The sequence below is a fragment of the Rattus norvegicus genome, chromosome 4 (assembly GCF_021556685.1).
Source record: "Rattus norvegicus strain SHRSP/BbbUtx chromosome 4, alternate assembly SHRSP_T2T, whole genome shotgun sequence".
NCBI classification, from domain to species: Eukaryota; Metazoa; Chordata; class Mammalia; order Rodentia; family Muridae; genus Rattus; species Rattus norvegicus.
The window spans coordinates 88,840,024-88,852,778 of record NC_141537.1 but is presented as its reverse complement, the minus strand read 5'-3'; the positions used below and the strand labels follow the sequence as shown (position 1 = coordinate 88,852,778).

The 12,755-nt window shown below is 39.0% G+C and overlaps 1 pseudogene; it reads left to right on the top strand.

Annotated features, from left to right (window-relative positions):
- The first annotated feature begins 2,281 nt into the window (after nt 1–2,281).
- On the top strand, nt 2,282–3,448 carry Ppid-ps16 (peptidylprolyl isomerase D, pseudogene 16; annotated as a pseudogene).
- Nucleotides 3,449–12,755: the final 9,307 nt, after the last annotated feature.

Sequence of the window (12,755 nt, the reverse complement as noted above, 5' to 3'; positions counted from 1 at the left end):
AACTAAAGGAATCATAAGCAGATACAGACATGGAAATGGGCTTTCTGACTAGGACTCCCTTTGCCCAAGATCTAAGGCCAATAATTGACAAGTGGGACTTCATAAATCTACAAAGTTCTGCACAGATAAAGAACAATCAACCCAATAAAGAGGAAACCCGCGGAATGGGACAGAATCTTGGTCAGCTCTCTATCTGACAGAGGATTAGCTAGAATGCATAAAGAGCTTAAAAACAAATAAAACAAACAAACAATAAATTAAAAAATAAAAAACCAAGTGGTTCATTAAGAAAATGGGCCTGGCACCTATCAGAGAGCTCTCAAAAGCAACGGGAGGAAAAGGCTCTCAAAAATTTTCCAATCATCCCTAGCAATTAGGAAATGAAAATTAAAACACCTTGGAGATTTCATCTTACCCCTATCACAATGGAAAAAGATAATCCAAACAGCTGACATCAAATGCTGGAAGGGGTGTAGGGGAAAAGGGAGCCCTCATTCATGTTGATGGTATTGCAGATCTGTAAATCAATGTGGAGAATCACCGAAAGTCTAGAAATGAAGCTATCAGATGACTCACTGGTAGCACTTTCTTTTTTTTTAAAGGATGTATTTAGTGTGTGTGTGTGTGTGTGTGTGTGTGTGTGTGTGTGTGTGTGTGTGTTGATATTTACTTCGTGCATGTGGCCAGTGGAGACCAGAAGAGAATGTCAGATGCCCTGGAACTGAAGTTACAGCAATTGTGAGATACAGTGTGGGTGTTGGGAATGAAACCTGGGTCCTCTGCTAGAGCAGTGAGCACTCTTAACCACTGGGCTGTCTCTCCAGCCCCAAGCACTTCTTAACATATGCCTAAGGGACTTACTTGACATCCTATCCAAAGTGCTCAGTCACGTTCAATGCTGCTTTATTCACAATAGCTAGGAAATAGAAATGCCCTTTAATCATCGAATGGACAATAAAAATGTTGTACATGTTCACCATGGAATGCTGTTCAGCTGTGAAGAAAAGTGAAATCATGCATTTATCAGGTAAATGGGCTGAAAAGGTCACATTGAATGAGGTAACCCAAATCCAGAAAGTCAAGCATCACATATTGTCTCATACTGGAGGCTCATAATTCCAAGACTTCAGATGTGAGGATGCTTCAGTAACTGTAGAAGTAGGAAAATCAAAGGGGACCATTGCAGGGGAGCAGGAAGGGAAGCAGTGGAGAGGAGAATAGCACAGTATAAGTGACCCGAATATGGAAATGGGAAAAGAGAGGCCCTTTAGTCAGGGAGGTAAATACAGAAAAAAGAGACAGAGGGATAAAATAACAATAAGGATTTGGCAAAAGTCATAAGCTATCATACTAATAGTTACTTGCCTATAAAAATTCTACAACATGCATAATTCTGTGTATTAACATACATATATAGTTTAAATAAACTCTTCTCATTATGCTAACAATGCTCCTTCAAAGAGCCAAGGACCACTTGACCAAAAAAACAAAAACAAACAAACAAACAAACAAAAACAACAAAAAAAACCCCATATCAAACATGAGAAGCCTTCTTCTGGATTTGGTCAAGGCTGTTCAAGATAATCCCTAACATACATTATCTTGCTATGTACAGCTCTTGGTTTATCCCAGTGTTGAAGATAACCTTCCAGGACAATTGAGAAGTAGCTAAAGATTTCCTGGATCAAGGACCCGGACCCAGGCAGAGACTTTACTCTTCTTCTCAGGAAGTGCTTAACTGTTATCTAGAAGGACCAGGAGGCTGGGGCTTTTGTTCTTGCTGTCATTATTCTGCCAAAGTGGGCACAACCACCAACAGTATTTAAAGTGTATGGTAAGTCTCAGTGTTTGCTTCCGCTTTATTCAAGGCTACAATTAATCAATGCACTATTGTTGAATCAGATCACAGCAAAAAAAAAAAAAAAAAAAAACAAAAAAAACAAAACCAAAAACCAAAACAAAATAAAAACAAAAACAAAAAATACCTGTACACAGTGTGGAACACAGCAATCTGAAAAGCAATCTGCCCCCCACCTCACCTCCCCATCCCTGATGAAAGAATTCCACTAAGGTAAAGCTAGATTTCTGTTTTACAATAGAAAAGGATTTTAGTATGAGCTACCATTAGACTGAGTTGTTGTTTGTTTAAGAGCATGTTTGTCAGAGGTCTTAAACACAGGGGTTGATGGAAATGGAAAGCAGTGCTAAGAGGAAAGTTCATAGCACTAAATGCCTTCAGAAAGAAATCGGAGGTGTCACCAGCCTATAATGTAGAGGTGCAGTAGAGTTTGAGCCCCTCTCGCACATGGGGCATTTGTGTCCCACTTTCCAGCTTCTGCAGTGAAGATGTCCCATCCATCCCCAGCAGTCAAACCCTCCAATTCCAATAACCCTCGAGTCTTCTTGGACGTGGACATTGGTGGGGATCCGGTTGGACGAATTGTTTTAGAATTGTTTGCTGATATTCCCAAAACTGTAGAAAAGTTCCGTGCACTGTTTACAGGATAAAAGGCACTGGACCAACAACTAGGAAACCTGTCCATTTTAAAGGATGTCCTTTCCACCAAATTATTAAGAAATTTATGATTCAGAGTGGAGACTTCTCAAATCAGAACGGGACAGGTGGAGAAAGTATTTATGGTGAAAAATTTGAAGATGAAAATTTTCATTATAAGCATTATCAGGAGGGTTTGCAGAGCATGGCAAATGCAGGCCCCAATATAAATGGTTCTCAGTTCTTTATCACAACAGTCCCAACTCCTTATTTGGATGGCAAACATGTGGTATTTGGTCAAGTAATAAAAGGACTAGGTGTGGCCAGGATGCTTGAAAATGTAGAAGTGAATGGTGAAAAACCTGCCAAACTGTGTGTTATTGCAGAATGTAGAGAATTGAAAGAAGGGGATGACTGGGGAATAGTCCCCAAAGATGGCTCTGGTAATAATCATCCAGATTTCCCCAAGGATGCAGATATAGATTTAAAAGATGTAGATAAAATTTTATTATTATCTGAAGACTTAAAAAACACTGGAAATACTTTTTCATGTCTCAGAACTGGAGATGACTATTAAAAAATTTGCGAAGGTTTTAAGTTACGTGGATAGTTCAAAGGCTGTTATTGAGAAAGCAGATCTATCCAGACTGCAACCCATAACCTTAAGTTGTGTGCTGAATATTGGTCTTGTAAATTGAAGATGTCAAATTGGCAGGGGGCAATCGACAGTTGCTTGAAGGCTCTTGAAATGGACCTTTCAAATAGTAAAACACTATACTGAAAAGCGCAAGGATGGCAAGGATTAAAATATGAACAAGCATTGGCTGATCTTAAGAAGGCACAGGAGATGCCCCAGGAGATAAAGCTATCCAGGCAAAATTGCTTAAAGCCAAATAAATGATAAAGACACAGAAAGATAAAGAGAAGGCAATGTCTGCAAAAATGTTTGCTTAATAAGGATTAAAGTTTCCTTAACTATTATACATTGATTATATAAAGGACAATGTATATTACTGTCTACATGATCCCTGATGTGTTTCCCTTGATCTTTGTTCTTGTTTACATAGCAGTGCTGACATAGGTTCCTTCTTAATAAAGTGTTACAAAATAAAAAAAGAAAGAAAGAAGGAAAGATAGAAAGATAGAAAGAAGGAAGGAAGGAAGGAAGGAAGGAAGGAAGGAAGGAAGGAAGGAAGGAAATTGGAGAGATCTCATACTAGTACCTTAGCAGCACATGTAAAAGCTCTAGAAGGAGGAGGAGGAGGAGGAGGAGGAGGAGGAGGAGGGGGAGGAGGAAGAGGAGGAGGAGGAGGAGGAGGAGGAAGAAAAAGAAGGAGAAGAAGAAGAAGAAGAAGAAGAAGAAGAAGAAGAAGAAGAAGAAGAAGAAGAAGAAGAAGAAGAAGAAGACCAAATCCACTGGTCCACTGGAGAGGTAGATGACAAGAAATAATGTCAAACTCAGGGCTGAAGTCAATTAGAAACAAAGAGAACAATACAAAGAATCAACATAACCAAGAGCTAGTTCTTTGAGAAAAAATCAACAAAACATACAAACCTTTAGCCAAACTAAAAGGCACAGAGAAAAATATACAAATTAACAAATGAAAAGGGAGACATTAAAACAGAAACTGAGGAAATTCAAAAAACCATTATTTACTTCAAAGCCTGTACTCCAGAAAATTTGAAAAATCTAAATGAAATGGATGATTTTCTAGACAGACACCACTTACCAAAGTTAAATCAATGTCAGGTAAACTAAACTGTCCTATAACCCTTAAGGAAATAGCAACAGCCATTAAATGCCTCACAACCAAACTAAACCGAGGGCTTAGCTTTAAATCAGAAATCTACCAGACTTTCAAAGAACAGCTAATTCCAATATTCCTCAAATAATTCTACAAAATAGAAACAGAAGGAACACCGCCAAACTCATTCTATGAAGCCACCGCAACCCTGATAACCTAGACCATGCAAAAACTCAAGAAAGAGTATTTCAAACCAATTCATTTTATGAACATTGAGTAAATATTCAATAAAATAGTTGCAAACCAAATAAAAGAACATATCAAAAACATTCACCAAGATCAAGTAGGCTTCATCCCAGGAATTAAGGAATAGTTCAATATATGAAAATCTCTCAACATAATCAAGTTATAAAAACAAAGTGGGAGAAAAAACCCACAAGATCATCTCTTTAGATGCTGAGAAAGCCTTTGGCAACATCTAACACCTCTTCATGTTAAAAGCCTCGGCGAAATCAGGGACATAAAATACATACCTAAACATAAGAAAAGCAATATACCGCCACAAACCAACAGCCAATATCAAATTAAATAGAGAGAAACTTAAAGCAATCCTACTATATCAGGGACAAGAAAAGGCTGTCCACTCTCTTCCAATCTATTCAGTATAGTCCTTGAAGTTCTAACAAGCAATAAGTCAACAAAAGGAAACCAAGAGGATACAATCTGGAAAGGAAGCAGTCAAAGTATCACTATTGGAGTATGATGTCATAGTATACATAAGTGATACCCAAAATTCTACTGGAGAACTCCTACAGCTGATAAACACTTTCAACAAAATTGCTGGATATAAAATTAATTCAAAGAACTCAGTTGCCCTCCTTTATACGAATGATAAACAGACTGAGAAAGAAATTAAAAAAACAACACCCTTCACAATAGCTACAACTAATATAAAATATCTTGGTGTAACTCTAACAAAGCAAGCAAAACCCCTGTATGGCAAGAACTTCAAGTCCCTGAAGAAAGAAATTGAAAAAGATATCAGAATAGAGAAAGATCTCCCATGGTTGGGCTGGAGAGGTGGCTCAGTGGTTAAGAGGCTCTTCCAGAGGTCCTGAGTTCAATTCCCAGCAACCATATGGTGGCTCACAACTATCTCTAATGGGATCCAATGCCCTCTTCTGATGTGTCTGAAATTAGCTACCGTGTACTTATATACATAAAATAATAAACAAATCTTTAAAAAAAGATCTCTCATGGTCATGGATCAGTAAGATTAACATAGTGAAAATGACCATTTTTCACCAAAAATCATGAGTCCATACAAGTACCATCAAAATTCCAACCCAATTTTTTATAGACTTTGAAAGAGCAATTCTCAACTTCATATGGAAAAACAAAAAGCCCAAATTAGCCAAAACAATACTGAACAATAAAAGAATGTCTGGGGAAATCACCATCTATGATCTCAAGCTGTACTATAAAGCAAGAGTGATAAAAACTGCATGATATTTGTATAGAAACGGACAGGTTGATCAATGGAATTGAATCGAACACCCAGAAATAAACCCACACACCTACAAAGAGGTGATTTTTGACAAAGAAGCCAAAACCATACAATGGATAAAAGAAAGCATCTTCAACAAATGGTGCTGGTCAACTGGATGTCTGCATGTACAAGAATGCAAATACATTCATTTTTATCACCCTACACAAAGCTCAATTCCAAATGGACCAAGGACTCCATTATGCAATCAGATACACTAAATCTAATAGAATAAAAAGTGAGATACTCCAATAGAGTCCACAGACCCAAAGACACTAAACAAGAAGGAAGGCCCAAGGGAGTATGCTTAAGTCTCATTTAGAAGGGGTAATCACATTCTCATAGGGAGCATAGGGAGGGATGGAATTGGGTGGAAGAAGGGATGGAAAGGGGAAAGAGTGTGTGTTTCAGGATCAGGAGTGGGGAGAGGCTGGAGAAAGGACCGGAGGACCAGGAGAATGAATCGAAATCTGCAGTTGATGGTGGTGAATCTCTAGGAAGTTCCAGAGACCTGGGATGGAAGTGGATTCCAGGAGTCAATTTGGGTAACTTTAGCTGAGACACATACTAGTGCGGATATGGAACCTGAAGAGCCCGCCTCCTGTAGTGAGTGAGGCAGGAACCCCCAGTTGAGGAATAAGAACATCAACCCACAAACAAAGTTTTCAACCCAAAATTTGTCCTGTCTAAAAGAAATGCGAGGACATGATGGACTAGCGACAGGAGGCATGGTTGTCTTCTGAGAGGCTCCACCCAGCAGTTGACTGAAACAGATACAGAGATCTACAGCCGAATATTGGACAGAGGTTGGGCACTCTTATGGAAGAGCTGGGGGAAAGATCAAAGGCCCAAAGGCCAAAGGAGATAGAAACTCCACGGGAAGACCAACTTGCTCATCTACGCTGGACGCTTGGGAGGTAACAGAGATTGAACCACCAACCAAAGAGCATACATAGGAGCTGGACCGAGGCCCCCAGCACAAATGTAGCAGATGTACTGCTCAGTCTCCATGTCGGTAGCCTAACAGCTGGAGCAGGGACTGCAGTCTCTATAAGGAAGTTGAGACCAAGCAGAATGGATCAAGTGGGGAAATAGGGAGTAGGTATTTATTAGACTGAAAAGGGTTGAGATAGAAGATTCCACCTGCAAGTCAGTTACCCAGCAGTCTAGAAAGTAGCAGACACCACTCAAAGAGGTTTTGTTGGTCCTCCAGTCAGAAGTGTTCCAGAACCTATCAACCCACAAATATTATCAGTGACGTCAATTTTCCTGTCTAGAGCTTCAGTTCATCTGAACCTTTTAGGTCATCAACCCTTCAAGAATGAGGAAGGAGATCTCAACAAGGTGGTCATAAACTACTCCAGGAAGAGACATTATTAAGTGGCTTTATAATCTAGAATACTGGTTACTCCCAAGTTACATCTCTAAAGGTTATTAAAAACAACCTTCACCCTCCAACACACACCCTTTTAACATTGTTCAAAGAGTATATCTTACACAACATAAAAAAGGTATGTTTTGGAAAGCACGCATTGCTTCTGTAGCCAATTTTAGCCAGTAAATTGGAGTAGGACAGGGGAAACCAGACCTTCTCTCTGGAAATATTCCTCTTATGTCCCTGTAATTTCCTATCTTCTAATTTTGCCTCATTTCCACTCATGTATTTTTTAAAAAGTCATTGAATTTTTGAAATATCTTTATTTCATATGAGTACAGTGTAGTTGTCTTCAGACATACCAGAAGAGAGTATAGGATCCCACTATAGATGATTGTGAGTCACCATGTAGTTGCTGAGAATTGAACTCATGTATTTTAAAGGTATTTTTATTCATGACCTTCTGTGTTCTATTACTATAAAAACTTAATGAAACTGTTAAGATAAAGTGGCTTAGGAAATGTCACGTTACCCTCAACCCTATTCCCCAGCCCCAGCCCCAGCCTCATCCTACATATAAACAAATGGTCTCCTAGCTTCTGCAAAAGGATTCTTGTAAAGTGTTTTATAGATCAAAGGTCTCCTCCCTCTCTACTGGGAAAGGGTCCTTTGTGAACACCACCCCTCAGCCTAAGTCCACATGATGTGATCTCAGACTTTTGACTTTAAAAACCCTATGGTACCTTGCCTTTCTGAGCCGCTAGCCTGCTTGGTCAGTGAGCTCAGTTTACTGTTAATTTGCTTAATAAGCATGGTGATCTATAAGTTTCTTGAGTGTATTATTTCAATCACACTGTAATGTAATACTTGAATAGTACTATGAACATAGTAATCTGAATCTGTGTTCCCAGGCCACGATCATTCATACTCATCTAGAATGAACTTTATTTTATTCTGTTTTGGCTGTTTTTGTATCAACAGTTATATAAAGCACAACACAATTGAACCGAACAACAACAGAACTCAATTCTAAATTCTCAGAATATATTTGTTTTGAATAATAGCACAAAGAACAAACTCCATTCCTAGATCTTTAGTTATAAACCATTAACTACATACCATATGTGGATCATCCTCAGTTGCTAAGCATTTCAGTCCCTCTGCCCTCACCAACAGTTTGGAGTTTATCATAGATTATTAGCACAATAATAAAAGCACAAAGGGCAAACTCCACACTCCACTGGTTCTATAATTTACAAATCATTACTCACTTGGACCAGTGGTAATATTACTATCTCTGTGCTGTTGACTGTCACTGGATATCTAACATTCTCACAGAAAGTGAGAAGTTACCTCCTTGAGTACCTGTAATTAACACATGACATTTAACAAAAATTAATTATTGAATAAAAAAATTGGTTACCAAAGATGAAAGCAGAGCAAAGACATAAAAAAGATGATGATTCTGGAAGTAGAATTAAAACAAATATTGTGAATTGATAGAATAGCTGATTATGGGAATATGGACACTATCACCATTTGAAAGATCCAAGGAAAAAGCTCAGCTTATCAACATAAATAAGTGAAATGCTTGTGATGAAGAGAATAAACATCTCTTGAAAAAATGCCACCAGCAAAGAATTTCATTTAAGGATGACTATGATTAGACCTATTTCACTATAATGAGTGTGCAGTAAAAACATGTTGGGAGTTTTTATAATCTGTATTTAGAAAGGGGCACAGAAATTCACCAAAGCATAGAAAACATATATAGTCCAGATTGTAAGGAATGGGGAAATTGTTCTTAGACTGGGAGGTCCTGCTTTCACCAAATATTTTCTCACTACCCATCCCTTAATTTTTAATCTTCTAATATTTTAAATTCTTTATAAATTTTCCTGCTATTAGTGATACTTTATTAGCTTTTGAGTATTTTATGAGGTGAGTTTTGATATTCACCTCTTCCTTGATTCACTTCCCCTTCCCTACCCACCTAAATTTGCATCCTTTAAAGAAAAAAATCAAATTCAATGTGTGCTACCCATATACCTTTAGATGTATGACCTTGCACTGAAGTATATGGTTGGTTGATCCACGAGTGATCGACCATACAATAAAACTGACTCATTCTATACAGGCAGCTATCAGCTGCTAACAGCTCCTCAGTTAGGGGTGGGATTTGGAGATGACCTCTTCTGATGCAGGGATTTCGTCTGGCTTGAGCTTGCATAGTTCTTACTCATTTTGTCAAAAATCACTGTGAATTCATAGGTACAACTACCCTCCTATGTCCAGAAATCACTGTTTTCTTGTAGTCAACTTTGGCTCTTATACTCTTTCTTCCCTATCTTCCAGAAGAATCCATAAGCCTGGGGAGGGGGAGGAGTAACCTAAATGTTCAATGTGTGGCTAAATATTCTGCAGTCTCTTATTCTCTGCACCTTGACTAATTGTGGGTTTTTGTGATAATCATCATCTATTGGGAGAAAAAAAGATTCTCTGATAAGGATTGAGAAATGCATTAATCTATGGGTAAAAGACTTTCATTTAAATTAAGTTGAATACTATGTCCATTTAGCAGATTAACAGTAGTGTATTTTCCCCAAAGATCTAAGATCTATCTAGCTACAGGTTCTGGACCTTGATAATAGTGTCAGGTATGGATTTCATTTTGTGGAGCAGGCCTCAAATACAATTAGAAAGTAGTTGGTTACTCCCATGTTTTGTCCACTATTGCACGACTGGCAATGTCTTGCCAGGCCAGTCATTATTGCAGCTCTTGGGGTTCATAGCTGGGTAAAATGGATGAATACTTTTTTCCTACAACACTATGCATGGGACCTTCTAACACCAGCCAGTAAGAATGGGAGTTTGCGGGTGAGTGCCTAAAGTTTCTAACACACACACACACACACACACACACACACACACACACATACACAGAGAGAGAGAGGGGGGGGGAGAGGGAGGGAGGGAGGGAGAGAGAGAGAGAGAGAGAGAGAGAGAGAGAGAGAGAGAGAGCGCTATATTGGAAGAATTCTGAGTGCTTGTGAGAAAACTCCAAAAAAAACAAAAAAAAAACAAAAAACAAGAGTCTTGTGACCTCAGTTTCTTTAAAACATGGAATTGTTCTTAAAATATGTTCCTCATTGGAACCATGCTCTCCCAAGTGTAGTGGATAGGAGTAAGTTTACTTCAGATTATTCATTACAAGTGACTATTGTTGTTTGTTTATATGTATCTATGGAAAAACATGTTTTTGTCAGATGCAGCTTGTCCATATGATTGCACACTTTACTCCTGTGACTTCTCTTAACCCTGATAGTATAAATTGTCCGATGCCTCGAATAAAGGTGGTTAATTGCATGAGACTTTAGTCTGCTTCATTTTTAGGGTTCATTCTTCCAGGTTCATGCTGTTTTCAAAGTGGTTAATACCCCTTCTGAGCAGCAGTGTCCCTAATAGACACTACAAGCTAACAGACAAAAGCCCAGTGCTAAGAATGAGTTACCCCTTTTGGAGTTGTTGACCAGTAAGGTTCCATTAAACCCTCAGATACTATAAATTCTTGTCATTGCTCTTGGTTAGCATCTAAACCGTGATGATAAGACCATATTGCTGAAGACAACATACACTAATGGCATTTTAATGTTTTTAAGAAAATGTTTTAAAAGTCATGGAATGGGGGTTGGGGATTTAGCTCAGTTGGTAGAGCGCTTGCCTAGGAAGCGCAAGGTGCAAGGCCCTGGGTTCGGTCCCCAGCTCCGAAAAAAAGAACCAAAAAAAAAAAAAAAAAAAGTCATGGAATTATTTGAAAATTGCCTGTTGGTCATTCAGTTCAGTTTTATGAAATAGCTTGCTGAGTCACTATCTGTCTTGAACACACACGCAATACAGCCTGTCTTTAGTTTGCTTTTGTGTGTCTATGATAAATAGAGGGCCTCATAAATTCCTGGTAAGTACTCTATGTTAACTATGTCACAGACCCATAAACTTGCCTCTACTTTTTCAGTTAAATGTTCTCACTCATATATCACAGATTTGTTTTTTACATGTTTATCATATATAAGGAAATTTCTTACTATGAGATAATATAAAAATAAAAAATGAATCTGTAGTTTATAATCATTTCTATCCTTTTTTCCCCCATCTTTATTAAATTGGGTATTTCTTATTTACTTTTCAAATGTTATTCCCTTTCCAGGTTTCCATGCCAACATCCCCCTAGCCCCTCCCCCTCCCCTTCTATGTGGGTGTTCCCCTCCCCATCCTCCCCCCATTACCACCCTCCCCACAACAATCCTGTTCACTGGGGGTCCAGCCTTGGCAGGATCAAGGGCTTCCCCTTCCACTGGTGCTCTTACTAGGCTATTCATTGCTACCTATGCAGTTGGAGCCCAGGGTCAGTCCATATATAGTCTTCGGGTAGTGGCTTAGTCCCTGGAAGCTCTGCTTGATTGGCATTGTTGCTCATATGGGGTCTCAAGCCCCTTCAGCTCTTCCAGTCCTTTCTCTGATTCCTTCAACAGGGGTCCCGTTCCTAGTTCAGTGGTTTGCTGCTGGCGTTCGCCTATGTATTTGCTGTATTCTGGCTGTGTCTCTCGGGAGAGATCTACATCCGGTTCCTGTCAGCCTGCACTTCTTTGCTTCATCCATCTTATCTAGTTTGGTGGCTGTATATGTATGGGCCACATGTGGGGCAGGCTCTGAATGGGTGTTCCTTCTGCCTCTGTTCTAAACTTTGCCTCCCTATTTACTTCCAAGGGTTTTCTTGTTCCCCTTTTAAAGAAGGAGTGAGGCATTCGTGTTTTTGTCACCCTTCTTGAGTTTCATGTGTTCTGTGGATCGGGGGTAATTCGAGCATTTGGGCTAATATCCACTTATCAATGAGTGCATACCATGTGTGTTTTTCTGTGATTGGGTTACCTCACTCAGGATGATATTTTCCAGTTCCCTCCATTTGCCTATGAATTTCATAAAGGCATTGTTTTTGATAGCTGAGTAATATTCCATTGTGTAGATGTACCACATTTTCTGTATCCATTCCTCTGTTGAAGGGCATCTGGGTTCTTTCCAGCTTCTGGCTATTATAAATAAGGCTGCGATGAACATAGTGGAGCACGTGTCTCTGTTATATGTTGGGGCATCTTTTGGGTATATGCCCAAGAGAGGTATAGCTGGGTCCTCAGGTAGTTCAATGTCCAATTTTCTGAGGAACCTCCAGACTGATTTCCAGAATGGTTGTACCAGTCTGCAATCCCACCAGCAATGGAGGAGTGTTCCTCTTTCTCCATATCCTCGCCAGCATCTGCTGTCACCTGAGTTTTTGATCTTAGCCATTCTCACTGGTGTGAGGTGAAATCTCAGGATTGTTTTGATTTGCATTTCCCTTATGACTAAAGATGTTGAACATTTCTTTAGGTGTTTCTCAGTCATTCGGCATTCCTCAGCTGTGAATTCTTTGTTTAGCTCTGAATCCCATTTTTTAATAGGGTTATTTGTCTTCCTGCAGTTTAACTTCGTGATTTCTTTTTATATTTTAGATATAAGCCCTTTATCAGTTGTAGGATTGGTAAAGATCTTTTCCGAATCTGT